This window comes from Protopterus annectens, chromosome 2.part1 (genome assembly GCF_019279795.1).
Source record: "Protopterus annectens isolate FY-2018-M chromosome 2.part1, PAN1.0, whole genome shotgun sequence".
NCBI classification, from domain to species: domain Eukaryota; kingdom Metazoa; phylum Chordata; order Ceratodontiformes; family Protopteridae; genus Protopterus; species Protopterus annectens.
The window spans coordinates 1,235,048,952-1,235,075,564 of NC_056729.1; the positions used below are offsets into that span (position 1 = coordinate 1,235,048,952).

The window sequence follows — 26,613 nt, forward strand, 5'->3', positions numbered from 1 at the left end:
ATCAGCCTTATATGCAAATCCATGGAAAATATCATAGCAGAACTTATTTCTGCACACAGGCAACTTAAGTGATATAGACCCCAATCAAGTTGGTTTTGTGAAGAGTGGGTCCTGTCTCCTTACCTAGTAAGCTTGTATGAAAAAGTTTAAGAGGCTGTGGAAAGTGGTCACCCAGGGCTTATCATTATCTGGCCAAAGCTTTTGAGGACATCCCCCATGCTGACAGAGTTAAACTAGACAAACTTGATGTAAACCCCTGTAGGATCTGCTGTACTGCAAACTGGCTATCCAATAGATCCCAGGTTGTGAAAGTTGCTGGTATTCTGAATGTAAAACTAACTGGATGGGTATCACACGGATCAGTGCTGGGCCTCCTCCTGTTTGTTTATTTTGCAGACATCCAAACCAATATCTCAGAAGTGTGGCTGTCCAAATTTTCTAAAATGTAAGTTAGGCACTGTTATCCACCCATCCACCGATATTAAACAGCTCTAGCAAGGCCTGGAATATGCACATAAATGGCATATTGAAAAACAATATCAAGTTAAATGTAAAGAAAAAGGGTTACATAGTAGCATTCATCAAAAAAGAAAAAAAAAGAAAAAGAAAAACTGTTCCTACCTTGTATGTTATAAATGGTTAGACAGACACATTCATAAAATAACTGAGTACTTATGTGGAAAGTTCTCTTTCATTCAGTCATTGTATTTCCACCATAGTCAAGAAATCCTTCTGTCTGGTCTAATTAATTTCCAAGGGAATATTTTCAAAATCCAAAGAAGTCATCCAGCCATTGTACTCTCTCCTTTCTGGACTCATCACTGAATAAAATTCCCCTATGGTATGCAAAATCAAAGCATATCTCTCAACATGAAAGACGCCAAGGATACCTAACCAAGAAAATGAAAGCCCCTAAATCTCCCAATTTATACAGGTAGATTAGCACCACTCTTCTGATACTCAGTAGTCTACTGGCTGGTCCGAGGTGACCTACATATCTCACTTGTTGAATCTTGAAAGACCTGGTCCTGTTCAACATCCAGTTTCTTTGGAAAACCAGTGGCTCTATAACCCTCCCACACTAAAGATCAAAATCTGCACCAACAAATAAACAAGGCTTGCTGGGAAGACAGGTTCTTAACTAAACATATTTCCAGCCTATGGAAGCAGTTACAACTATAAGTCAAAATCAAAGTATTACTATGACTACTTTTAAAGCTGGTCTTGATGATTGGATGGGAAGACACAAATTTGCACCAGGATTGTCAGGTTCAATCCAGCTCTATTTGGAGGTAAGCACTACTAAGCGCTTGACAAATGCTGCACAAACTTTTAAGTTTGTCTCCCTAAAGGTGCACATGGTAGGCAGCTTATGATCCTATAGTCCATGTGAAGTCCACTGGAGAGTTACCATAATACTGAGACTTCTCAGCCTGAAGGATCAGCTGAACATGCTCTCAGGCACAAAAGAATGAACATAAGTGAAGCTTAAGAAAGCAACCGCATACATGCAAAATGGCTACTACAGGAGTCTGGTGATACTTTAACAGCTGTGTAATACAACATTCCAGGAAAATCCACCCTCCTGGCCCCTACAATAATTGAAGAACAAGAACCACCTCAAAGTCAGGAGAAATGCCAACACTGCAGTCATGTCAGTGTGAGTGAAAGAAAAGGAAAAGGGATCCTCTACTCTCCTGGAAATGAAGAAACCTCCATTGACCTCAAGATGGGGGAGTCTAAGCCTACTCTGCTCAAAGGGAAATGAATAGGACAAGCAAATGAAAGGGACACCCCCACAGCTGCCTTCCCAATCTTATACTCTCCTGATAGGTTATTATCTCAGCAATCCGAAACAGGGCAGTTACTACTGCTGACTTAGGGAAGACCGGTGAAAGAGGATAATAGGAGACACACTTCACCTCGTGGCTAGGGTGGTTACAGACCTTGTCTGCCTTTTAGATAAATGGGTGAAAAGAAAGAGAATGTAAAGATCCCTAAGAAGCCATCAGCCAAGGTCAGCATCAATGGCCGCACCAGGCAGAAATGTCTTCAACTGGAGATAAGGTATGGGAAATGTCATCTTTAAGCCCAAGCTCCAGAAAAGCCTTGGGCACATTTATCTGCAATATTATGAATATACACCATATGTCGATAACCTTGTTAAAAGCCTGAATCAGAAGTTTACATGGTAATCCAGTCTATCAAATGAAACTATACCCACTGCAGGAAAAACTCTGCACTGTTATTAGATATCTAACTAGTACTGCTCTGCAAATATTTTAAAACTGTTTCCTCATTAAATATGCATGTACATCATAATTACAACAATATCTCAAAAGAGTGACACCTACAAAACTACTTGGCAGCAATCACATCTGCATGAACAAAAAGTCATGCTGACACAGGTGGGTTGTGCCTATTTACTAACGTTAGATGTGCTTTGAAGGTCTATATTATTTTGTAAAAACTAATTACAGCAAATGATTCATAGAACACAAAACACTGTTCATTGAATGTTCACATCAGCGAACACTTTTCATAGGGAAGGGAATTACTTGTCCACCACAGCAACTGTCACACACTGCACTATATCAAACCCACCAAGGTGGAGGCTGTGCCTCCCACCCCACCCCCACTTATATATACCAACTCTGGCATCGCACTACAGTGGGTTAAAGGGCAAATTTCTAATGATGGCCAACTAATTCCCTTCCCTATGAAAAACGTTCGTTTATGTGAACGTTCGATGAACAGCCATTCACTGTAATTGGTTTTCAACAAAATATAGACTCGTGCTTTGAAACTAACTCATATGATTATGACATGCGTATTTGGCATCAGTTGTTTTTCATTACAAAATCAGCTTTATATTTTTCTGAAAATGTAATGGCGTCACTAACGATGAGTGTGCACTGAACAGCTTTCACATTTTGACTTTCTTTGAAACTTTTGTAGTTTTCAGTACACAGAAACTGCATAATCAGTATATTAGCTTAAACAAACACTGCCCAGACAGAACTCCACAAATGTAGGGAGATGTGGAATTCCACTGATGTTAGGTGTTGATGAATTAAGAAGAAAGATTTAACAAAAGTAAGAGCAGTAGAAAACATGCAAAGGTTTGATGTTAACTGTCAATAGCCTACCACAATCACAAAACCGTATTACTTGAAGTTTGTCTGACTTTCTCTAAAAGAAAACAATTAAAGGTAAATATGCATGAGTTGCAGATGGAATTATTCTGATGCTGAGTATGAAGTAATGAAAGTGGTGTGAGCTGAAAAAGACGTCTAAGCAGCAGTGGCTACTACCTCTCACTCCTTTGTACACCTATGACGGTTTTATGTAACGTCTGCAGAAGACCAGTTAAGGCTGCCATTAGGAATACAGTATTGCTAGTACAATTCTGACTGGCGTGAAAACACAAATCTGGTGGGTGTAACCGAAATGGTATGATTTACCATAGCAGTAACTTCTCCTAAACAATATCCAGTTTGATTTTTAAGTTGGTTTTCTGACCTGCAAAAGGGCAAAGAAATACAGCACTCACTGAGCAGTAATATGTGTCAGTATTGTATAGAATGACTAGTATATACAACTGAATCAAAGATTAAAAATGTAACACTGCAGCTTCATCGGGTGTTTCAATGTGACTGTTGAGCAGCTTCCAATGAAGTGACAGTATGATATATTTCAATAAATAAAGATCTTTTTTGGACTGTGAAATAGACAATGCCACTCAGAAAAGAAAAACATTTCCTGTAATCCATGCATTTCCACACATCCCAGCGATAATACTAATTAAATGTGCCGCAACCTTACTGTAGGTTATGTCACACAAGTAAAATACTTTTCTTCATCTAAATCAAAGTGAAACTGATGTTACTTTTTCTGCCATTAATCGCTGAAGGAAGTATCAGACAGGATACCATTAGCATGCAAAATACATTTAGTTGTGTATCAGACAGCTGTGCCCTCCTTCCCTGTGACCATCAAGTGACTCACAGTAAAGTCAATGAATTCATTTGGCAAACTCTGTAATCGGCTTTGTTCTAAAATTGGCAAGCACATTTATTTTTATAATACACTACTTTTCTGTTCCTGGACCTGGAAAACACTATTATACAGGTCCTAGAGACAGCTCTTGCCTAAAATAAGGTTTAAAAGCAGTCTATGATAAGAGTAATGAGAAATTACCCAGTGGCATAACAGCAGTCCACAACAGAGATTGAGTAGTAAAACCAAAGTGACCAACCATCCCTGTTTTTTTCTAAGACAGTCCCAGTTTGGAAGTCTGTGTCCCAGAATCCCAAACATTATCTTCGGAACAAAGAAATGCCCCGGTTTAGTCTGAAATGGTCCTGAGTCAGTGACTCACTCTCAGGCTCGCTAGCAGAAGACTGAATGAGCAACAGGTTATTATGTGCAGGAAACTCCAAAACTGTAACATCATTCTCAGGCTGAAACCGCTGAGTCAGTAATAGTTGTGTCATATAAAAATCTGTTTTTGTTGTCATTACATGTTCCTCTTTAAGAACAGCTGCGCACACACATGCACACACACCTGACCTGTCATCTGTCCCATCACGTCCCGTCTTGTAACTTACTTGTTCTTCCTTCCCGCCAGCCTGCCTGCGCACAATTTTAGGTCTTCAGCAGCTAATGTTCTATTCTAGGCAGCCGAGAAATGGATGAGAAGAAAGAAAATTAACTAACCCGTCTTCTTGAAGTTTAGGTATGTATGTGTGTATATGCGAGACAGAGAGAGAGAGTGACAACGATGTGTGTGAGTGAATGTAGGCATATGAATGAAGAAGTGACTGTGTGTATGAGAGATTAGAAGAGTGACACTGATGTGTGAGTGAATGGAATGCAGGTATGAATGAATAGACAGTGTGTATGAGAGATCGGGAGTGTGATAGCGATGTGTGAGTGAATGGAACGCAGGTATGAATGAATAGACTGTGTGTATGAGAGATCGAGAGAGTGAGAGCGGTGTGTGAGTGAATGGAATGCAGGTATGAATGAAGTGACTGTTTGATACTATAAGGTCAGCTGGAAGAAATGAGTATTCACCATAATACTTGATTACAATTATGCCTTCTGCATTGGGTGCTGTCTTCCTACCCATTTTTTGTGCTTGAACAACCTCTGTCACTGTCAGTCGAGTTTCCGGTTTCCCACAAGTCAAGCAGGAATTTTTAATTTACTATGGTCTTTTACGTTGTGTGTTATGTTTTATGCATTGAAGTTTGCAAATTACCTTGACATGGCAATTATTTTTTAAATAAAATAAAATATTAATTGCCCATTTCAGCTTTTGTAAGCTACAAATATGATATTTCAGTCAGCTTTAATTTGCAGCACAGTCAGGAAAGAACATTATTTATTTATTTGTTTATCCTTGTTGGCTGGGTAAGTACCACTAGCCTAGTGGCCTGTATTTGCGGGGACGCTGAAATGTAACAAGTTAAGTGTTACATTGGCAACATAAATGTTAGAAGTCTAGAACAAGTGTCAATAAGTAAAATTTACCAGTTACCTGACTGCAAATTTTAAGTTCAGTATTATCACTTCAAATTTTCAAGGTGAATAGAAAGTTCTCAGAAGAATAAAAGGAGATATTGTCTCATATTTTCTTTCCAACTATCTCAGAAAAAAAGGTTAATTAAAAAGAGTAAAATGTGAAAGTCTGAGGATGAATGAAAAGAACAGATGCTGAAATATTTAAAGAAATGGGCTATGGAAAAAATGTGACTGAAAGATACCTCCTGGGCATACAGTATAATGGGTCCCTATTAATTATTCAAACGTTTTAAACTTTGAATGTCATTTGGTCGACACCATATGATCAAACTTTAAAAAGTTTGAAGGTGTAAAGCAATGGCTCTGTACAGTGCAGAATGGAAAAATTTCCCTTTTCTGCTCTGAAGTGCGATCTCGGAGTTGGTATATTTAAGTAGGGGAGTGGGGTGGGGCAGGCCCCCACGTGGGGGGTGCACGGGGGCTTGCCCCCTGCTCAGAACACTGAGGTACGTAAAGTAAGACAAAAGTGAAGGTATGAAATGGGGGTATGTTCAGCCTAGCTTAGGTAGAACATCTTCAGTGCAGTTAACTAAATATGCTGGATGTTGCAGTACATCGTACAACTTTTAATATGTTCTAATCTTGAGCTGAATTATCAGAAGCATTCTCATGATAGTCTATAAAATAATTTATTACATCAGTGCACTCAAGTTTATGTCGGCATACTTTGCTTCAGCGGCACTAATAAATAATATCCACCCTCTTTTTATCCTCTAACTTTTGTCTGGTAAATAGGCTACGGGAATGTATTTTAAATTCCCTCCAGAATGTCTGCTAATGGTCTTGGTAACTTAATCCGCATTTGATCTCAGTGGCATCAACATCCATTTTGGCTACTTCACTTCACATGGTTGGCTGCCACAATGTATTTTCTTAGTGATAAGCATCCTGTATTTGATTTCTTGGCATATGCTATGTTTACGTGTATAATGAGGAATGGATGAGAGCCATCCAGGGGTTGCTTTACTGATAGTATCCAACTAAATTTAAACTGACATGAAATACTGATTTGCTGACTTGTACAAAAATACCTTAAAATCTTTGGGGAGAGCTTAAATTACAGACATGATTATATTTGAGGAAGGTGAGGTCCAAGAAATCTATTTTTGATCTGATATCCTTTCGTAAATATTAGCAAGAAGCAGAGAGTACAGAAATCTCCTAGGTGATCTGATTTAGTTTCAACAAGCAGATGAAAAATGGCTTCTGCTGCTTCCCAGAAATGCATTTTATAACTGACTATGAGGCCCTCTTGGTGAATGGTGGCACAGTGGTGCAAAGCTTAGCATAGACAACTCACAGCAAGAGGTTCTCTGGTTCGATTCTCGGCTGGGGTGCCTTTTTTGTGGAGTCTATATGTTCTACCTGCATTCGTGTGGGTTTCCTCTGGGTGCTTCATTTTCCTTCCACATTCCAAAGACATGCGTCTGTAGCATTTCTCCCCAGCCTCCTCTGAAAATGGGCTCTGTCAGTTTACCATGCAATGGCATTACTAAGTCTGAAAATACTGGTATATAATTTTAGATAAAGTTAATTGCAGATTTTTTTAGTTTAGTTGTAGCACTTCTTAACTGCTGTCATATCTTTAATCCCATCATGGTGAACAATGTTTCCATGTTTGCTGTGTTACATTTAAAATGACCGCTATTATAATCTCGTTCCCCAACTATTATATATTCCTAATAAATATGACAAATAATAATCAAACAATTTACAAGCTTGTGTGTTACGGACTCCAGATATGTCCCATGAATATAAACCAAGAAACTTAGTAAGGAGAATAGGCCAAGTTACTTCATCATTATTGGTAAAAATCGTAGAATAATTTTATTACCCCTCAAAACAGATCATTGCAACAGCAACTGAAGACAAAGTGAGGCAAATAAAGAGAACATGGAGGGTCACAGAAAAATAATTTACTATGGTTCTTTTGTAGTTTGATTTCTCATGGGTGGTTACTAGGCTATTGGACCATAAGCCATTTTAAGCCTACACAAGCTTACCCCAAATATACCAAAATATTGCAAATATGTGTAAGTACCCAAAGGAATTTTACATTTATAATATAGGCTTATACACATCAAGCTTTCAAAGGCTGCCCCTGCCCATTAGGGACAGTGGTGCCAAAACAGGGGTAAATTTGCAGTTTTCCTTCCATTGTTCTGAGTTACATTTGAATAGGGTTAGGACTACACTTTGCTTCAAATGGATGGTAAATCTGTTTTATTGAAAGGGTTATCTTTGAGACACACTCCTGTCCCTCCAACATGTCCTGTTTATGTCACAGATGAGGCTTAAGCCCTTAGAACGGGCATGTCTGATGCTGTTTACCTGGCTGATGTGCAGCAAATCTATCATTTTGGGATCAGAGAATAACCTGTAGGCTTGGCTTAGATCACAGATTATAAACATCGATCTGCATTCTGTAGCAGACCGAGTACAGGGATAGGACTTTGAGATGCACCGCATAGGACTTTTTCTTTACTCCCTATATTATTTTTGTGAGCAACCTCTGTGAATGCCTGAAAGCTATTCTATTACGCTCCATTCATCAGTGATGTCACTACTAACATTCAGACTAATAGGGGCAAATCTCAACAGAATCAGGGATAAAGCCAGAAATAATCAGGGACACTTTTTAAAATATCATTGCTGTAACTTGAGATGTTAACAGAATAAGAAAATGCAAATTAATATACATTTTTTAAAGTAAAAGAAGTCTGTATTTATTAAGTGTAACTCACCAACATGTCTCCAAAAGTCAAAAGTTTTTGGAGGGATTAAGAAGGACAGAGGAGAGCTAAAATGTGTGTCAAAATTAGGGGCAGTTGAGAAGTGATGCATTGAAGTGTGATTATTTTTGTAGTAGTATTGGATAATTATTATGGATGCCTCTGGCTTTGAGCTTGATGTTTTACCTTTTAGCTCTGTTGCAGCAATGCCGAAATGAAAGTGTGTATTTAATGATCAGCTGCAGAAGGAATTTGAATATATTAAGAGAAGAAGAACCGAACATAATGTAACAACACACAGTGCAGCAGTAATTTCTCAATAGCTCACGGGGGTCGATCTGATATTAATAATCATTTGCAGTCTGAAAAGCACAAGCAGGCTATTACAGGCAAAGTGCCCAAAGGGAACCTGTTGAACTTTTTCCTGCACAGGTCGGCAACTTCCCAGGATCTCCAGCGAGCAGCAGCAGAAGGTCTCTTTGCCTACCACACAGTAAAATACGGTCATAGTTTCAGGTCAATGGACTGCACTAGCAAACTCATAAAACATCTTTATGACAAGACTTTCAGTTTGACAAGGACAAAAACTGAAGCAATCGTAACTGATTGTCTTGCTCCTTCGCTCTGGAAGAGATTGGAAAAGATCTGAATTCCACACTGTACATTTCAATTTCTGCAGACACATCGAACCACATGTCAACAAAAATCGGGTCTATATTATGTGATCGAATGATTAGGTGATTCATAGGTTCATACTAGGCTATCTGCCCTAGGGCATTTGTAAGCCTAGCCAGAGTGTGTTTGGCTTTCGCCACTCATTTAAATGAATTTTACTATGCCCTTTTTCGAGGTTTAGTTTACTGTGCCTCTTTCTAACAGTGACACAGAAGTGATACCCGGGGTAAACCTACGATCTCCCATCCACTCATCAAGATTCTTCTTGAAGAGAGTCACTGAGGGACTCTGCCTAACTTGGACTGGGATTTTATTCCAGAGTGAAGGGAGCCTCTGGGTTATGAATCTGTCCCTCCAGCATGCCCTATTTATTTCTGTGCTGAGGTTCAAGTCCCTCGAGCGCGTAGTTCGATGGGATTTGGATTTTCTGAGGTGCAGCATGTCCATTAATTCCGGGTTGGACATGGCTTTATACGTCAGGCACAGATCGCCTCTAAGCAGGCGGTATGCAACCGAGTAGAGCTGGAGTTTCTTTAACCGGGCAGCATATGGCATCTGTTTGAGCCCTTGATCCTCTTGGTGAGGTACTTTTGGGGTATTTCCAGTTGCTGCATGTGTCTGGTAAGGTACATCCCAAAAGGGGCATTGTACTCAATTATGGGCCTGATGAGGGATGAGTAAAGAGGCACAATGACCTCCCCTGATCTAGATGTGAATCCCTTCACGATTAGGTGGGCTATATAGAATGTTTTTCTAACCACTTTGGCCACGTGGTTGTCAAATGAGAGATTGATATCAACTTGGGTCCCCAGGTCCCTAATTACTTCTTCCGTACTTAATGGATTACCACCTATGTGGTAATTTGTGGGCATTTTGTTTTTGCCAAAGGGGATGACTATACACTTTTTGGCGTTTAGCTTGAGGCCATGGCTCTGGCACCAGTTGTCTGTTTCTATGAGACCCTTTTGGAGGATGCTTGTGTCAGCTGGAGAGTTGATTATGGCGCCCAGTTTGCAGTCATCTGCGAACTTGGTCAGCCACAGTCCTTCCATGTTGGTCTGTACCTCCGAGAAATATATACCAAACAAGAGAGGTCCCAGGACTGAGCCTTGTGGGATGCCACTTGTAACTGGTTTGGAGTCTGACATGGCCCCAGCAATTCTAACCATGTGGGTTCTGTCCTTGAGCCAGTTTGCAACCCATCTAGTGACATAGGGGTTTATATTTAAGCTGGATAGCTTATCTATGATGCCAGAGTGGGGTATTGTATCGAAGACTTTTGCGAGGTCTAGGTAGGCTGTGTGGACCACCTTCCCCTCGTCAATGGCCTTGATGACTGTTTCAAAGAATTCGACCAGGTTTAAGAGGCAGGATCTGCCCTTAACAAAGCTGAACTGGGTAGGATCCAGTGTCTGTAGGTCCCCAATATCTTTATTTATGAGTTCCATGATGATCCTTTCCATAGCTTTGCAGACCAAGCTAGTCAGGCTTATGGGACGATAGTTTCCAGGATCCGTTGAGGCACCACCTTTGTGGAGAGGGACCACTGCTGCTGTATGCCACTTTTTGGGTACATATCCTGTAGTAAGGCTGAGATTGAACAGTAGCTTTATGTTTGGGTTCAGCTCATCTTGGAGTTCATGTAGGATACAGCCCGGGACACCATCTGGTCCCATTGATGCTGTGTTTTTCGCTTTGGAGAGTGCGTTTTTTACCTAAGCATCTGAGATGTCAGGGGGGCAGCACTTTGCTGGAATAGATATTTGCTCTTTTGGTGGGGGGGGGGGAAGAGAAGTTTGCGCTGAACCTGTCGGCCAGGATGTTGGCAATGTCTGTGGGTTCAGTGTATTTTTTGTCATTTTGGACTAATTCTGAGCATATATGGGAATTCCCACCCAGGTTCCTAACATAACTAAAGAAAGCTTTGTGATTATCTTTAGTGTCCTGTGCAATTTTTCTCTCGAAGCTGGCCTTAGATGATTTTATGAGTGCCCGTAGTTTTTTGCTAATACTGATCAGTGATGCCTTCCCTTTTTGGGATTTTGCTCTATCGTGTAGTAACTTCCTTCTTCTATTGTATAGTTTGTTTATGGCTAGGGTCCACCAGACAGGACGCCTGCCTTTGGGGGATTGGGTCTTAGTTTTATTTTGGATTGCATGATCCATGCATTCCTGAAGGTGTTCATAGAATGCGTTTATAAAGGATTCTGATGTCTGGGCCATATTTTCCACAGGCCTGGGGGCTTTGAAGGATTTCACCTCGGTTTTGAGTAGTGTGATGTTTGCTTTAGAGAAGTTTTTCACTGTGGTTTTCTGGGCAGGGGGTGGGGTCGGGATGTGGGTATCCAGTGAGATTAATTTATGGTCTGATCTTACCAGTAAGGGATACACTTCTGGTCTGGAGCATAGAGTCCCCATGTTGGTGATGATCAGGTCCAGTATGTTTTCCCCTCTTGTGGGAGTGGTCACAAGTTGTTCCATAGCATTTGAGTTTATAAATTCTAGGAACCTTTGGGCTAGGGTGTTGGAGCTAGAGTAATGCTCCCAGTCTATGTTTGGGTAGTTGAAGTCACCCAATATAATGGTGTTTGGAGAGACCTTCATATTTTCCAGTGTTCTCAGGAAGGCCGAGTGGGGTTCCTGGGTTTGGGTGGGTGGTCTGTAGCAGGCTATAAACTGGAAGGCAGATTGAACACCTAAACATCGACCACTTAATATCGAACTGCAAAATAGCAACCCCCCCAACTAAATATACCAGCACCGAGATTGCTCCACAAAGGAGAAAATAGCAAAATCCAGCGAATGGCCAAGGGAAATCTTTCCCTTCATTAAACTGGCCATTCGCAGTTTTTTTGCTTTCAATATTACATGGTCAATGATTAGGTGTTCAATCACCTAATCATTCGATCACGTAATATAGACCCCAAAAATCCTCTCTATCATGATCCAGTATTTTGTTCCATCGAATGGTATTCAGGTGAAGTTGCTTGATGTGCATGAATTACCGGGTGAAACTGCAGGCATCTTATCGACAGCGATTACAGACACTCTTGGCAACTTTAACGTGTTGCAGAACATCACAGCATTTTCCGCTGGCAACACGAATGCAAACTTTGATGGTGCTGAGCGTCATGGGACAAAAAATATGTATGTGAACTTGATGTGTCTTGGCCGCACTGAATGGATTATCGGTTGCAGTGCGCACATTTTTCACAGAGCAATGCAGACTGGAGCTGACTGCTTGCCATTTGATGCTGAACAAATTGTCTGCAAGATTTACCAGCATTTTTCAATTTACTCATTCAGAGAAGAAAAGCTGAAAGCTTTTTGTGAATTTGCCGGTGTAGAATACAAAAAGCTTCTTGGCTACATGAAAACTAGATAGTTACCCTGATGCCTGCAATTGACCACATTTTTAAAGGGCGGAAGTCATATTTTATGCCATTACCGCATTGCCCAACAGTTATTCAAGCATTCTTCGAGAATTCGATGTCAGAAGCGTGGATGTATTTTGTTCACTGTCAGACAAGTCATTTCAACAAATCAGTTCCAAAGATACAGTCTCAAATGAACACAGCCATGGAAGTCCAAAATGAGGTTTCAAACCTCAAAGCATTTTTGCAGGCATGAAGAAATTAATGTTTTCTTGGAATGGAGAGAAAGCGAATGCTGAACATATTGGAGAAAGAAGGAGATGTGACAAAGCAACAAGTCCAAGATTTTGTCAGCAAAGCGGTGGCGTTCTATAACACATGCATTGAGTACATTGAAATGTGGGACCATTCAGATGATATTAATATCATTTGTATTACTCAGGAAGACACCTATTTGGAGTGAAGTCGAAGCAGCCAATAAGATGGTCTGCAACACTGTTGGAAGTTGCAGCCCAGCAGACGAAAATCGACTGATCAAACCACTTGTATTGCTAAATACGCTACTGTACAGGTGATAGAACAGTGGACACAGTCTGGTACTGAAACTAGTCAGAGATGATTGGAAGTATTTGAACATTTCAGATCTCAGCAGATTGACTATGATGCAATATTGACACTAGTTCAGTTTGTGTTAATGCTGCCCGGAACCAACGCACCCACTGAGCGCGTCTTTTCCTTGATGAATGATATGTGAACTGATGCCAAAACGCAACTCACAGCTGAAACTTTGAAATCCATGCTGATCACAACAATGAACATTGACAGGCTGTGCTTGGACTTCCATGAACTCATCAAATCTAACGACTGTTGAAAAACATTCACAGCACTGACAAATACAAGTGGAAGTGAAATGAACAGACAAGCCAGCCCACAGTTGCTGTTGCGACAACACAATAGGTCTTTACATAGACTAGAATCATTTGACTGAATAAAAGTAATGGTTTTGAACATTTTCTCAAGTTTGTAGAGATGAACTTTAAAACACGTGTGTTCAAAATTGGTTGTTTTGCAGATTATATACAGATTGCTGGCTTTGTTTTGACATGAGAAATAAAAGTTAAATAACCACCGTGTGAATTTAGTGTTGCAAGGCATGTTCTGCATGAAGGGCGGAGGGATAAGTGTAGGGCTGTAGGCCTATAAATAGGCTGCAGCTTAAGTGCCCCAGTTTAGGTCCTGTGACAAAATGGTCACCTTGAGTAGAACTCATGTAAAAATGATAGGAACAAAAGAAAGGTAAATCCATACAGTTAACAGGATTTTATTAACTGAATTTTCTGAATTACAAGTTCTATTATTTGAATTCCCAATCTGATTCTCTACACTTGAAATCTCCATTTATACATATATATATATATATATATTTTATTTATATATATATATATATATATATATAGATATAGATATATATATATATATATATATATATACACACACACACACACACACACACACACACACACACACACACACACACACACACACACACACACACACACGCACACACACACACACACAAAATGAGTGGGGGGGGGGGGTGCCAGAGACATACATTCAAAAAGAACTGCTATGTTCAGCAGTCAATATGAAGGCAGAGAGATGAAAGGGCACAAGCAGCAGGAACTACTGAAAGGAGCAGCAACATCAGGCACCAGAACCACAGGCAACCCCCAGCAGCAATCAATCCGCAAACACCTCCCAGCTGTCATTCTGACACCAGTTACTTACATGCATACACACACACACACACACACACACACACACACACACACACACACACACACACACATACACACACACGTTTTAATAAATCTTTTTCTGCAGCTGTCTAATCTCCCCACCACCACCACCAATCAGAATCTCAAGAGCTCTGAAAAGAAAGCAAACCTAGGAATGAATTTATGCAAACAGACACGATAACTCAAGGAGGTGATAAACCATGGACAATTTGCTACAGGAAAAGAAGATAAAGTCTGGTGCAGGTGTGCCTTACCCTTAACCTCTGTCAGAGTGAGCACTGACATTTATGTTGCATTAACCTGATAACGTTATTACACAAGGTAATGGCACTTAAAATGACCTAGCAGTACAGCCAGTCACATTTCTGTTTGCAAAAAACAACCATCACATACAAGGTCTGCAAGTCTCATCAGCTAAATACATTTGATCAAGAAAGGTTGCCAATAATACAGGACACTGGACCTCACTAGTGCTTTTGCATAACTGTCAAAATGTTATGGTGGTAGTGAGTTCAACAGAAGAAAATTCTGGAGAATGCAAGGCGGCTGGCACCTGTCTTAACCCACCTCCTGTGATTAAAAAAAAATAGTTACAAGTGTGTGTGTGTGTGTGGGGGGGGGGGTGACACTCCTTACAAAAATTACTAATGACAGCTATCTATTTACATGTTACAGTGAACATGTACAATGCAAGGTTACATTAACATTAAAGTTTACAAATTAAGCTGACTTCTACAGCACTACCACTTTAAAGCCCTATACAGAGCTCAAAACTGCCACTGGTGTGCTATAATACAGGTTTAATGTAAATGGACTGTTCAATATGATTACCAAAGCAACAGACAGATCTGTTCTTATTAATCATGTCATTTGTTAGTCTGGACCTGCACTTACAAAAGGTCCTGTTTTCTAATTAATCACCAAAAGTCGAAAAGCTAACACAACTTGGCATAAATCCCTATCTCATCAGGTGGGTGGCCAACTGGCTCACCAACAGGACCCTCAAAGTCAAAATAGGCACCTCCACTTCCGACAGCAGACCTGTCACTAGTGTAGTTCCTCAGGGATCTGTCCTGTTTGGCATCTATTTCTTAGAGGTCCAGGCAAAGACAAAAGGCCTATGGCTGACCAAGTTTGCGGACGACTAAGTTGGGTGCTGTCACGGACTCCCCAAATTATGTTAACATACTGCAAAGAGGGTCTCGCAGCAACTAATGACTGGTGCCAAAGTTGTGACCTCAAGCTAAATGCAAAAAAATGTATCATGCCATTTGACAAAAACACAACCCCTACTGATTACCACATCAATGGCAACCCCCTAAGTACACAACCTGTGGTGAGAGACCTGGGGAATCAGGTTGATAACCTGACATTCAACCATCATGTAGCGGCAGTAGTCAGAAAAGCCTTTTACCTGGTTCATCTCATAAGTAAATGTATTGCATCCAGTAAAAAGGAGGTTATTACCTCTCTATACTCCTCTCTCATTAGACCAATAACTGAGTATAAGCCCAGAAATATCTGCATCAACTGGAAAGGCCACTGAAATACCTCATAAAGGGAATCCATGGCCTCCAACACCTGACCTTTGAAGACAGGCTCAAATCACTACCACTCTACTCAGTATCGTACAGATTGCTCAGGGGTGATCTGTCTCTCACCTACAAGGCAACATAGGACCCTGCCCTACTAGAGATGCTCCATATCCATAAGTTTAACTCCTCAAGCACTACCCACTCAAAAGGCCTGAATCTAATATGCAACATTAACAAAGCCTGCTGAAGAGACAGATTTGTCTTCCAGAGGCTGCCCTGTCACAGGAATAGACTTCCCATACACATCAAACAGAGCACTTCGATGACCCTCTTCAAGCGCAATCCTGATGAGTGGATGGGAAACCACAAATTTGTCCCATGGGTTCCACCTGTGTCCCTCAGTGACAGGGGGGACAGATACTGACTGAGGTTTCTTTTTGGGGATAAACTCTTGGCTAGGCTTGAAAGGGCCCCAGGACCATTAGCCTAGTAACCTCCTATGATCGTATGAAAAGGCCACCCAATGAAGTGTATGTGAAAGGTGCTTCAATTTCTGGATGGCAAACCAAGTCAGGAGAAGTCAAGAGTGCCTAGTAAAAAGATCAAGTTAATGCAGTACAGGTGTCCACAGAAACTTTTCGGTTGAAATCCAAGGAAGTAACAAGCAGTGTTGTGGAAATACCCATCATTTCCCTACTAATGTTATGTAGGCAAATAATAAATAAACAAGTTTGTGAAATGGCACCAATTAGTTAGCTCTTGGTGTTCTTTCATCTTCACAAAGAAAAGAAATACCTAGAGGACTGTGCAATGTCACTTCACTATCTGACAGTAACAGAGCAGTATGAAAGCCAGAAATACAGAAAACACAGAGGTGTTTGCTGCAGTTTGGGGCATTATAGGCAGAATAGAATGGCAAAGGAGTCAGATATGTATTAATACTTTTCAAACAAGCTGTGGATTAGTATAACTAGCAATCCATTCCATTTATCCATGATGGAGGGAGGGAGGAATAATAATCTCCTGGCACATGCGCATGCATGCACACACACACTGACACACACACCGACACACACACACACACACACACCGACACACACACCGACACACACACACACACACACACACACACACACACACACACACACACACACACACACAAATGTGCTACCACACCAAAACATCTACTTAAATGACTGGCTTTAATGGATCCACAAGAGAATATCAGAGCAAATGGCTACACTAACATTGCCTGATTAAAAAATGAGGCACAATGACAGTACTACACTTTGTGCATGGATGCAGCTGGGAGATTCCCATTTAGAAGAAGCCGAACAATTTCAACTGAGTGGGAGGGAGTACCTCCCACAGAAGATGAAAATTAAAAACTGCTGCGAAACAGCCATTCACACTTAAGAATAGAGGCCACATCAAAGGACTGTTATTTATTTTTCTAAGTATGTTTTATCTCCATGTCTGACAGCAATCAGCTATCCACAGATCTTGAGAACCATTTTTCTCATATGCATGGGACCCTGTCTATACACAGGAGTATAGAATGTTATTATGCTAAAGGCCCTATAGCCTTTTTAAGCCTAGAGGTTCATGCTCCAATTTTCCCAATTATCAATGCTCAAGGACTAGAATGGATTTGGTATAAAAAATTATGATAAGATTGTAATGAACACAGTTACCCACTGGGAAATAATGCTGGCTGAGTGCAGGTGCTAAGTTCATAGGTAAGTGCTAGGTTAACTGCCCTCATGGGTCATTTAAGCCTAACCACTTTTACTTGGTGAGAGTTCCCTGTATCTTTTGCCTGTGAGGTAACCACCTTAACCATTATGCCAACACCCTCATCCCTAGCAAGCAATAGCTGCCTGGGCAAGCCCTCATCCAGCAAGCCACGGCGGAGTCTGTGCCCCACCTCGTTTTTAACACTGCCTCCAACCATCACTGAGGGAGGAGTGCATCTAAGTCAGTGGACTGAAGATTCAGATTCACCCTCTCCCCAAGACTGGGGCTGCCCATTTCAGGATGGATTCTGTCCTCAAGCTGTGATATTACATGCACACCTCCCTCACAATGGCTGCTTCATTCTGAATGAATCCTAGAGCATGATTTTTTTCATTAAGGTTTAACCTCACATCCAGATGGCTAACGTGGGAGCCCGTGCCACTGTCTGAGCTTTCAATACCCTTCCCTTTCATGTGCGAGTTTTCACCAACAACAGGTGAGGGTTAACACCACCAGCTTGGTAGACCAAGGCCATGTTCCTGGTTTGGGCTGCATTAGTGCTATCAGCAAGTCTTAGCATGTTAAGGCTTTCTCCATTAGTGCTATCAGCAAGCCTTAACATGCTGGTTCAGAATGCAGGCAGTGACCAGAACTAGTAAACACCTTCTCTCATGATTAGCAAATCAGCACCAGCCACACACTCCCACCCTCTTGTGGCCCAGATTCTCTACTGCCACAGCTTCTACTCAAAGGGGTCATCTACGCTGTAGACAAGGCTTTATCCCTCTATGCCATGGAGCTGAGTTACATCAATGAAAAAACTCCACTACAGGCAAATGACTAAAGGATGTTCATGCTTCTCTGAAAAGAGTACCAAAGGGAAACCCTCAGCTTCATGAGATCTACCTTGCAAGTGTAAAGCTTCCTAAACTTTCAGTCAACACCTTAGGGATTGGGCAAAGGTGCAGACTTTGAATGCACACCAAGGACATGTGCAAATGGCTGAAATGATTCAGGATTATATGCAGCTCTGAATGTTGTTTTAAGAAATGTCTCTCCTCATGGGAAGTAAGAGTTACAAATGAGGTGAGCTGAGGCTGAGACACAGAAAAATAAGGTTGTCTTTTCCACAATACAGAAATTAGAAATAATTATTTCCTAGTTCTATTATGCTTTTGGGAATGCAATCTGAAGGAAGGGAGACATAAGAAGGCACAGAGTAGGTTTGGAGTATCCCAATAATCATAGCCCTCATCTAATATGGCTTGTTAATACATTTCATTTTTGTGGCTGCAGTTCTGAAGTGCAGGATAGACATTTCCAAATGAGCACAGAACAAATGAAGTGAACTACTGCTGCCATGCTTACCTAAATACAAAAGTATCAAGGTACTAGCTTTATCCTGAGTGACCCTCGTTTAGCAAAACCAAAGACACTGCCTTCCCAGTACTTCTAGATGGTGTTGTGGAGTTGTTATTCTTTAGGGAAGCTAGTAATTCTGAACTGTAAGTTCTTCAGGCGCTTAATTCTAAGAAACAAGAAAAACCTGCAACCCTGATGGTCTGGTGCTGGCAACAGTCAGGATTTGCTTCTCTACAGAAGCAGAATTACCATGTGAGAAAAATGTGCATGATGATGTTTTATGACTTTACAAACTTTCAGATCTGTAAAAGTTAGACCTTTAATGTCATATTAAGTGCCATTATTTTTATGTGGCTAAAAGGGACAAGAAATATCACAGTCATTATCAGAGGCCTAGAGGCTGGACTACCAATGCTGCTCAGTTTAACTGACTTAAAATGAATTTCTGCCCCAAGAAGGACAATCCCAATATCCAGTCTTCTGGTATAAAAATTGACTGAATCCAGTTCCTCCTAAAACATACAGTCCATCTACAGTGGACAACAGTTTCCCAGATTCAACAAGGCCAACAGTACCTACAAAGATACAAGATACAAATTGCATGCTATGCACTGGTTCAGATGATTAAGATCTAGAAAGCCTGAGGCCACTTATCTTTTTGGAATCTTAAATGGAACCATAATCCTTACAAGAATGGGTAAACAAAAGATGATTATGTTACTCAAGAAACTTGGAGCCATTTCCTGTGCATCTGTTGCAAAGTGGAAGGTACAGGGCAGAGGTTTGAAGGACAGATATGATATCTGCAGAAAAAACAATCAGTTAAAAAACAAAAAGAAAAATCTAGCATAGCTAGACTTTCCACTCTGTGATTCCTTAAACGTCTTGTATTAGAGGCGACATGGGATATATGCAATTTACCCTTTAAGCACATCAGGTGTTTCAGCTAAATGGCAATTCTGAATGTCCATGACTTTTTCTTTTTAAGTCTATTTATGGATTTAGTACATTTCTGTGACCTTATTACTTATTGTTTTAGTTTGTTAGTTGGGATATTTTGTCACCTTACAGTTTACGGATATCAGTTGGGTACAATAACCTTGTGTTTCCATAAGTTAGCCAAACATTCCACTTATGCTGTGCTGATGACACCATAAGAAAGCAGAAACATGCATGTCCACAGCTAGTGGGTTTGCCTTTACTGACCTGAATTTGTCCTTAAATAGACTTAAAAGAAAAAGTCATAGACATTCAGAATTGACATTTAGCTGAAACACCTGATGTCTTTTAAGGGTAATCTGCATATATCCCATGTCGCCTCTAATACAAGAGGTTTACGGAATCATACAGTGGAAAGTCTAGCTTTGCTGTACTTTTCATAGGTTATAACATTCAGAAGTTAGTTCTTTAGATACAGAAAACAAAAATAGCCAAACCAATTAGTAGTGTATAAATAACCTTTGAAAATATTTAGTAGTAAAAGGTCTGAACGTCAGGAAAATCTTCTTGTAAAGATGATTTAATTTACATGCAAGCACAGACTATTTTATGCATCAAATGTATGTATAAGAAAATGGGATACATTTCAATAATCCTCGTGGATTTTTAACATTGCTGTACATTAATAAATAGCTTAGAAGTTATTTACAGGAGTTCAGGATCAAAGCAATGTGATCATAAAAGGCCTAAAAATGAGTACTGTGCAAAGTGAGAGAGCATTAAGGGCCTGATTCCAAACGACTTGCTCTTACACTAAGAGCAGGTCTTTTGGAATCTGGCTCCCTGTGTAAGCCTGTTTAAAAACAGGCCTTACACTGAAGTAAGTCACTTACACAGAAGGTAAATCTTTCGGAATCGGCAGATTTGCACTGAGAGCTAATCTTTTGGAATCTGGCCACAAGACTACAGCATAGACTGAAAAATGCAAAAAATATTTTACAAAATGTAAACTTCACAGCAAATGCTTCAATATGCCTGCACTATGCAGAAACAGTGAGGATATTAGGACATTGTCTTCACTGTAAAAAAGCAAAACATTTAGAACCCAACGCAGATTAACAAAAGTTTGTTTGGAAGTTCTTTCAAGTGCTCCAACTTTATATAATACAGGACAAAGTAAAAAGGCAAACATGCTTTATGTACACTTACAGAACATATGTAGCCAATCAGCACATGTAATACTTGTCCTAAAAGCTAAAAAACGCAAAGAGTACTGAAACAATGTCTTGTCTCATGTTTGTTGATCATCACCCATTACTTAAACAAACTGACAGTGTGAGAGAGATGTAGACACGTAATTTTAATGGAAACAAAACTCTCACATGTAGCTATTACAAACAAACATTTATCAATACCATACATCTCACTAAATCAAATAACACACAACTCAGACCAAATGTACAGACCTCCATATGCGGAGGCTCTTAAAAGTAATGAATCTAAACCACAAAGACCTCTTATATGTAATCCAAGAAAAAAGTGCCTCCATCAACCAAACAAACTCTCAACACTGGACGCACCCACTATGAAACATAAATCCAAGAGTCACAATGTCTTAAGTCAATATCCTAACTGAAGATGACTTCATAGGGAGATACACAGATGTTGGCATTCACCAGGCTGTGCAAGGAGTGGGTCACAGCCAGTTGCCTATCAGGTGCAAGGATTCACCATATCATGCATGCACTCAAGTTCTTGCACCACATGTATACGTATGATACAGTCATACCACATGTGGATATAAATGACTTGAGATGTACTGCTCAACAGTACCTCAACTATAGTAAAAGAAATATGATTTATCTCTCTGACTGTGTGTCCGAGGCAGGCATGAACCTAGTCTTGAGCAACATTCTACCATCACCAGGAATGATGCTACAATGCAAACACATTATTACTGACTGTGAAAAGTGACTTAACATCTGGTGTCATTCAAAGGTGGCACTAATATATATATATATATATATATATATATATATATATATATATATATATATATATATATGGGTCTACTTCATATGGTCGACAGGCCATATGATCGACGCTCATTTGGTCGACAGTTCATTTGGTCGACAAGCATTTTATGTGGGGGGCTTCACCCCCCACATCCCCCAATGTGGGGGACTGTGCCCCCACCCCCCCTAACTATATATATCAACTACAGGGTCGCACAACATTGGGGAGGGGGGCAAATCTGCTTGTCGACCAAATGAGTGTCGATCATATGGACTGTCGACCATCTCAGGTAGACCCATACATATATATATATATATATATATATATATATATATATATAAAATACACACACACACAATATATATATAATACACACACACACACGATATATATATATATATATATATATATATATATATATATATATGTATACGTACGTATATATCTCAGCCTGGGAGGAGATGGTAAGTAGTCCTTTGCCAGGGATGGCTGCAACTATCCTCCCAAGGTTTTCATATACTGGCAAAATCTTTGTCCACTCCACAGTACTTTTTTAGGCAATGTAAGTGCCCTACAGTTCCCAACATAGCAAAAAAGAATCTGGACAACATAAAAGCATTGCTACTCAGTGCTGGAATCCTTAACAAAAGCTTCCATTCCCGAGAAGCATTCTTCACCCTGGAAAACACTGGTATATGCGTCATCACACAGACAGTACAGTTGTGTACACTTACCATAAATGTAGATGTTCAAGTTTATTCACTGTTGCAGTCATTACTTTTGGGTTATCTGCTTGCAGTAGCCCTCAGTCGGCCTGATTATCGAAGTCTTGGGTCCTGCGTCGGTTGCTGTCTCATCTTCCATAACGTCAGGTAATCAGGGGTATAAAGCATGCAGCTGATGCCATTACATCAGTTTTTCTTGCCCCAGATGTCAGGTGTCCCCCTAATGGGAAGCAATTAAATATATACACACAAGGTTATACCTCCAACAAAAAAGCAAATACACCAAAATGCTTTTGAGCATAGTAAAAATGAATAGAGTTATAGCCAAAAGAAGACAGGGGGCTGGAAGGAGGGTAACCAGGACTGCAACAGTGAATACACTCAAACATCTACATTTATGGTAAGTGTACACAGGTGTACTAGGTTCTTCGTGTTTCACTGTTGCAGTCATCACTTTTGGGTAGATTCCCAAAGCTAAGGATGGCAGGAGGAATTTAGATAGCATTGGGACCAGCTATAAGGCCGTGCAAGACTGCAGTGGCAAAACCAGCTCTGGATTTAGAGAAAATTGGCAAATGGTAATGCTTGGTGAAAGTATGTACAGAACTCCAGGTAGCAGCTTCTATGATGTCCTTGGTAGGGACACCCCTGAGAAAGGCTGTAGAGGTAGATGCAGCCCTGGTTGAATGTGGTCTTATCCCCTGTGGGATAGGTTTTCCATGGTACTTATAGCAGAAATGAATGCAATGGCCTATCCATTTAGAAATGGTTTGCTTTGAAATGGTCTTCCCCTCTGCCCCTGCAGCAAATGCCACCAGCAGCTGTTCAGATTTCCTGAAAGGTTTAGTCCTGTCCAAGTAAAATTTAAGTTGTCTGTGCACATCTAAGGAGTACAGTATTCATTCCCCTTTGTTCTGTGGATTAGAAAAGAAAGTTGGCAAATGAATGGACTGATTAAGAGCCACACTGGATACTATTTTGGGCATGAAGGAGGGATTGGTCCTGAGGGACACATTGCCCGCATGAAAGATGATGAAAGGCTCCACTGCCATAAGGGCCTGTAATTCAGACACCCTTCTTGCTGAAAAAAATGGCTAAAAGGAAGGCTGTTTTCCAAGAAAGGAATTTCAAGTCTGCATTTGCAGCTGGCTCAAAAGGAGATAGAGTAAGTTTTTCCAATACAAAATTAAGGTCCCAGGCTGGGGTTGGGGCTCTTCTGGGTGGTCTTAAGGTTTTGGGCCCTCTGAGGAACTGCTTGAGCAGTGGATGAGAGAAGAGGGGTGGTTATGTGTTGTAATGAGCTGAAATGGCTGAGGCAATAATTTTGATGGAGGAAAAGGAAAGCCCCTTGGGAAGCCTCTCAGTTAAGTATTGAAGAATCTGAGGTAAATTGGGCGCTGTTGTGCCCATCCCCTGAGTTTGGTTCCAGGAACAGAATCTTTTCCATTTTTCAGCATAAGATTTAAGAGTAATAGGCCTCCTTGCCACCAGAATGACATCCAACACTTGTTTACTGAGGGATGGTAACGGAGAGATCAGGTAATTAGCCAGGCTGCCAGGTTCAGAGTTTGAAGCTAAGGGTGTAGAATCTGTCACTTCTGCTAGGTCAGCAAGGTAGGGGTCTGAGGCAGGTGCCATGGTGCCAGCAGTGACACACTGCACAAGAGAGGGTACCAGTGTTGGAATGGCTAGTCTGATGCAATCAGCATCATACTTGGTTTGTCCTGTTTGATCTTTAGTAGTACCTTGCAGAGGAGAGGCAGAGGAGGAAAGGTATAAACTGATAGCTTTTTCCAGGTGAAGGACAGGGCATCCACTTTCCAAGCTTGTTTGTGAGTAGTCCTTGTGCAGAATTTGTTCAATTGGTAGTTCTGGGGGGAGGCAAACAGGTCTATATCTGGGCTCCCCCATTTGTTTATCAACATGTTGAATGTCTTTGGTTCCAGTTTCCACTCATGTGGGTCCAAGAGATTTCTGCTTAGATCATCTGCCAGTGTATTTAGCTTTCCTGGCAGGAATTGAGCCTGTAGGTTAACTTGGTAGCTCAATGCTGTGTTCAACAGAGCCATGGCTAGTCTGCAGAGAGGGTATGAGTGGGTTCCCCCCCTGCTTGTTTATGTACCACATAACAGTGTTGTTGTCCGTCTTTACCATTAATTGTCCTGGAAGAATGTGGTCCTTGAAGGCTGTCAGAGCATTCTGTACAGCTAACATTTCTTTTTGATTGATATGCAGGTGCATTTGACTTGGGTTCCATTTGCCCTGAATGCACTTCCCTGCCAAGTGAGCCCCCCCATGCATAACCTGATGCATCTTTTGTTGGGGTTTGGGCGGCAGGGGGTAGAGTGAATGGCAGTCCCTTTTTTTGGTGGCAGGTCTCTGCTCACCAAAGGAACTCTAACTGTAGGCAAGGTATGATAGGAATCATTGCCTCCAGATCCTGAGAATGTTGACACCATAGGCTTTTTAGATATCACTGTAGTTTCCTCATATGCAGTCTTGCATATGGAATTAGGAGAATGCAGGAGGCCATGAACCCCAAGGCTTGCAGTATTTGTCTTGCAGATAGCAGGGTCTTTGTGGCCATTAGTTTGAAGTAAACTGTCAAATGAACTTGTTTCTCTGGCGTGAGGAAAGCCATTTGGGAAGTTGTGTTCAAGCTTGCTCCCAGGAATACAGTTTGTTGGCAGGGTACCAGATGTGATTTCTTTTCGTTTATGGTATACCCCAGAGAAGTTAGCACTTTTTGTACAAACGCCAGATACTTCAATGGTATGTCCTGGCTTTGTGCCTGAATTAGACAATCATCCAGGTATGGGTATATTTGAATATTTCTTTGCCTGCAAAATGCAATGACTAGAGCTAGACACTTTGGCTTATCTACTGCGCCCAGGGTATTCACAAACAGCAGTGCAGAGAACTGATAGTGCATGAAGCCTGCTTTGAAGCGTAGGTATCTTCTGCAAGATTCACTGATTGGGATATGCAGGTAGGCTTACTTTAAATCCAGTGTTGCCAACCAGGCATCCTTGCCTAGCATAGGAAGCAACTGGTGAAGAGTTAGCATCTTGAATTTTGGGATGACCAAAAATATGTTTAGGATAGAGAGATCCAGGATAGGATGCCAGGAGTTGTCTTTTCTGGGCACCAGGAGAAGTCTTGAGTAGAAACCTTGCCCCTTTTCCTTTTCTGGGACAGTTTGAATAGCCCTTACACTTAAGAGAGAAAGAACTTGCTTTTGAGCCTCTGCCCACTGATTTAGGGGTAGATCTGGCCAAGCGTGTGTGGTTGGTAAAGTGTAGAAGTGGAGTCTGTATCCTTGGGAAACTATTTAAAACCCATTTGTCCTGGGTAATGAGTTCCCAGTTTTTTGCCTGCAAAGCAATCTTTCCCCCTAAAGGAGCAGTCAGTTGAGAAGGGCTTGGAAGTTTTAAAGTTAAGTCACTGAGAGAGTTTACCATAGGGGGGAGTCTTACTACTCCCTGCTTTGGAAGTGGGAGCCCCCCACTGCTTAGTCCTGTGCATACCTTGGGACAAAGCCTGAGTGTTCTGCTGGTTCTGGGTTTGGACTGAGAACGCCTGGTAGAGGCAGGAAAGGACCAATTCTTAGAGGGCCAATGCCTACTAAATATTGGAGGCTGTACTTGCAGGAAATCTTTAACAGTTTGCATGGATTTAGCTTTTTCCTCCATCTTCTGCTTTGTTGCCAAACAGGCGGTCCTGGTTTAAGGGAGCATCCAGCAATTTAGCTTTAACATGACCTGGCAAAGACTGCTCCTTAAGCCAAGCATGCCTTCTAAGCACAGACCCATTAACAGCTGCCCTGCAAGATGCCTCTAGTGAATCAAAACCACATTGCAAAGTATGTTTTCCAACTAGTTCAGCAGAATGCATTAAATCCTGTAAATCCTTACTTTCAGCACAGTCAGGAATCAACATAATTTTCTGTTTAAGCAATCCAATAATATGCTGCTGATACTTTACATGAAACTGGCAGTTTAAGGCCCTAATGGCCAAGGTTGCAGAAGTGTATACCTTCTTACCCCATCTATCCAACCACCTGGAATTTCTATCAGAGGGGGTAGGATTTTTGGCAGTAGTAGCCTTAATGCCTTTGGGTCCCTGTGAAA

The 26,613-nt window shown here is 40.9% G+C and overlaps 1 protein-coding gene across 1 annotated transcript in view; it reads right to left on the reverse strand.

Moving 5' to 3' along the window:
- The window catches only part of SLC49A4 (solute carrier family 49 member 4), an 838,329-nt gene that overhangs the window by 124,607 nt on the left and 687,109 nt on the right, over window positions 1-26,613 (reverse strand). The gene's annotated exons all lie outside the window — the stretch shown is intronic.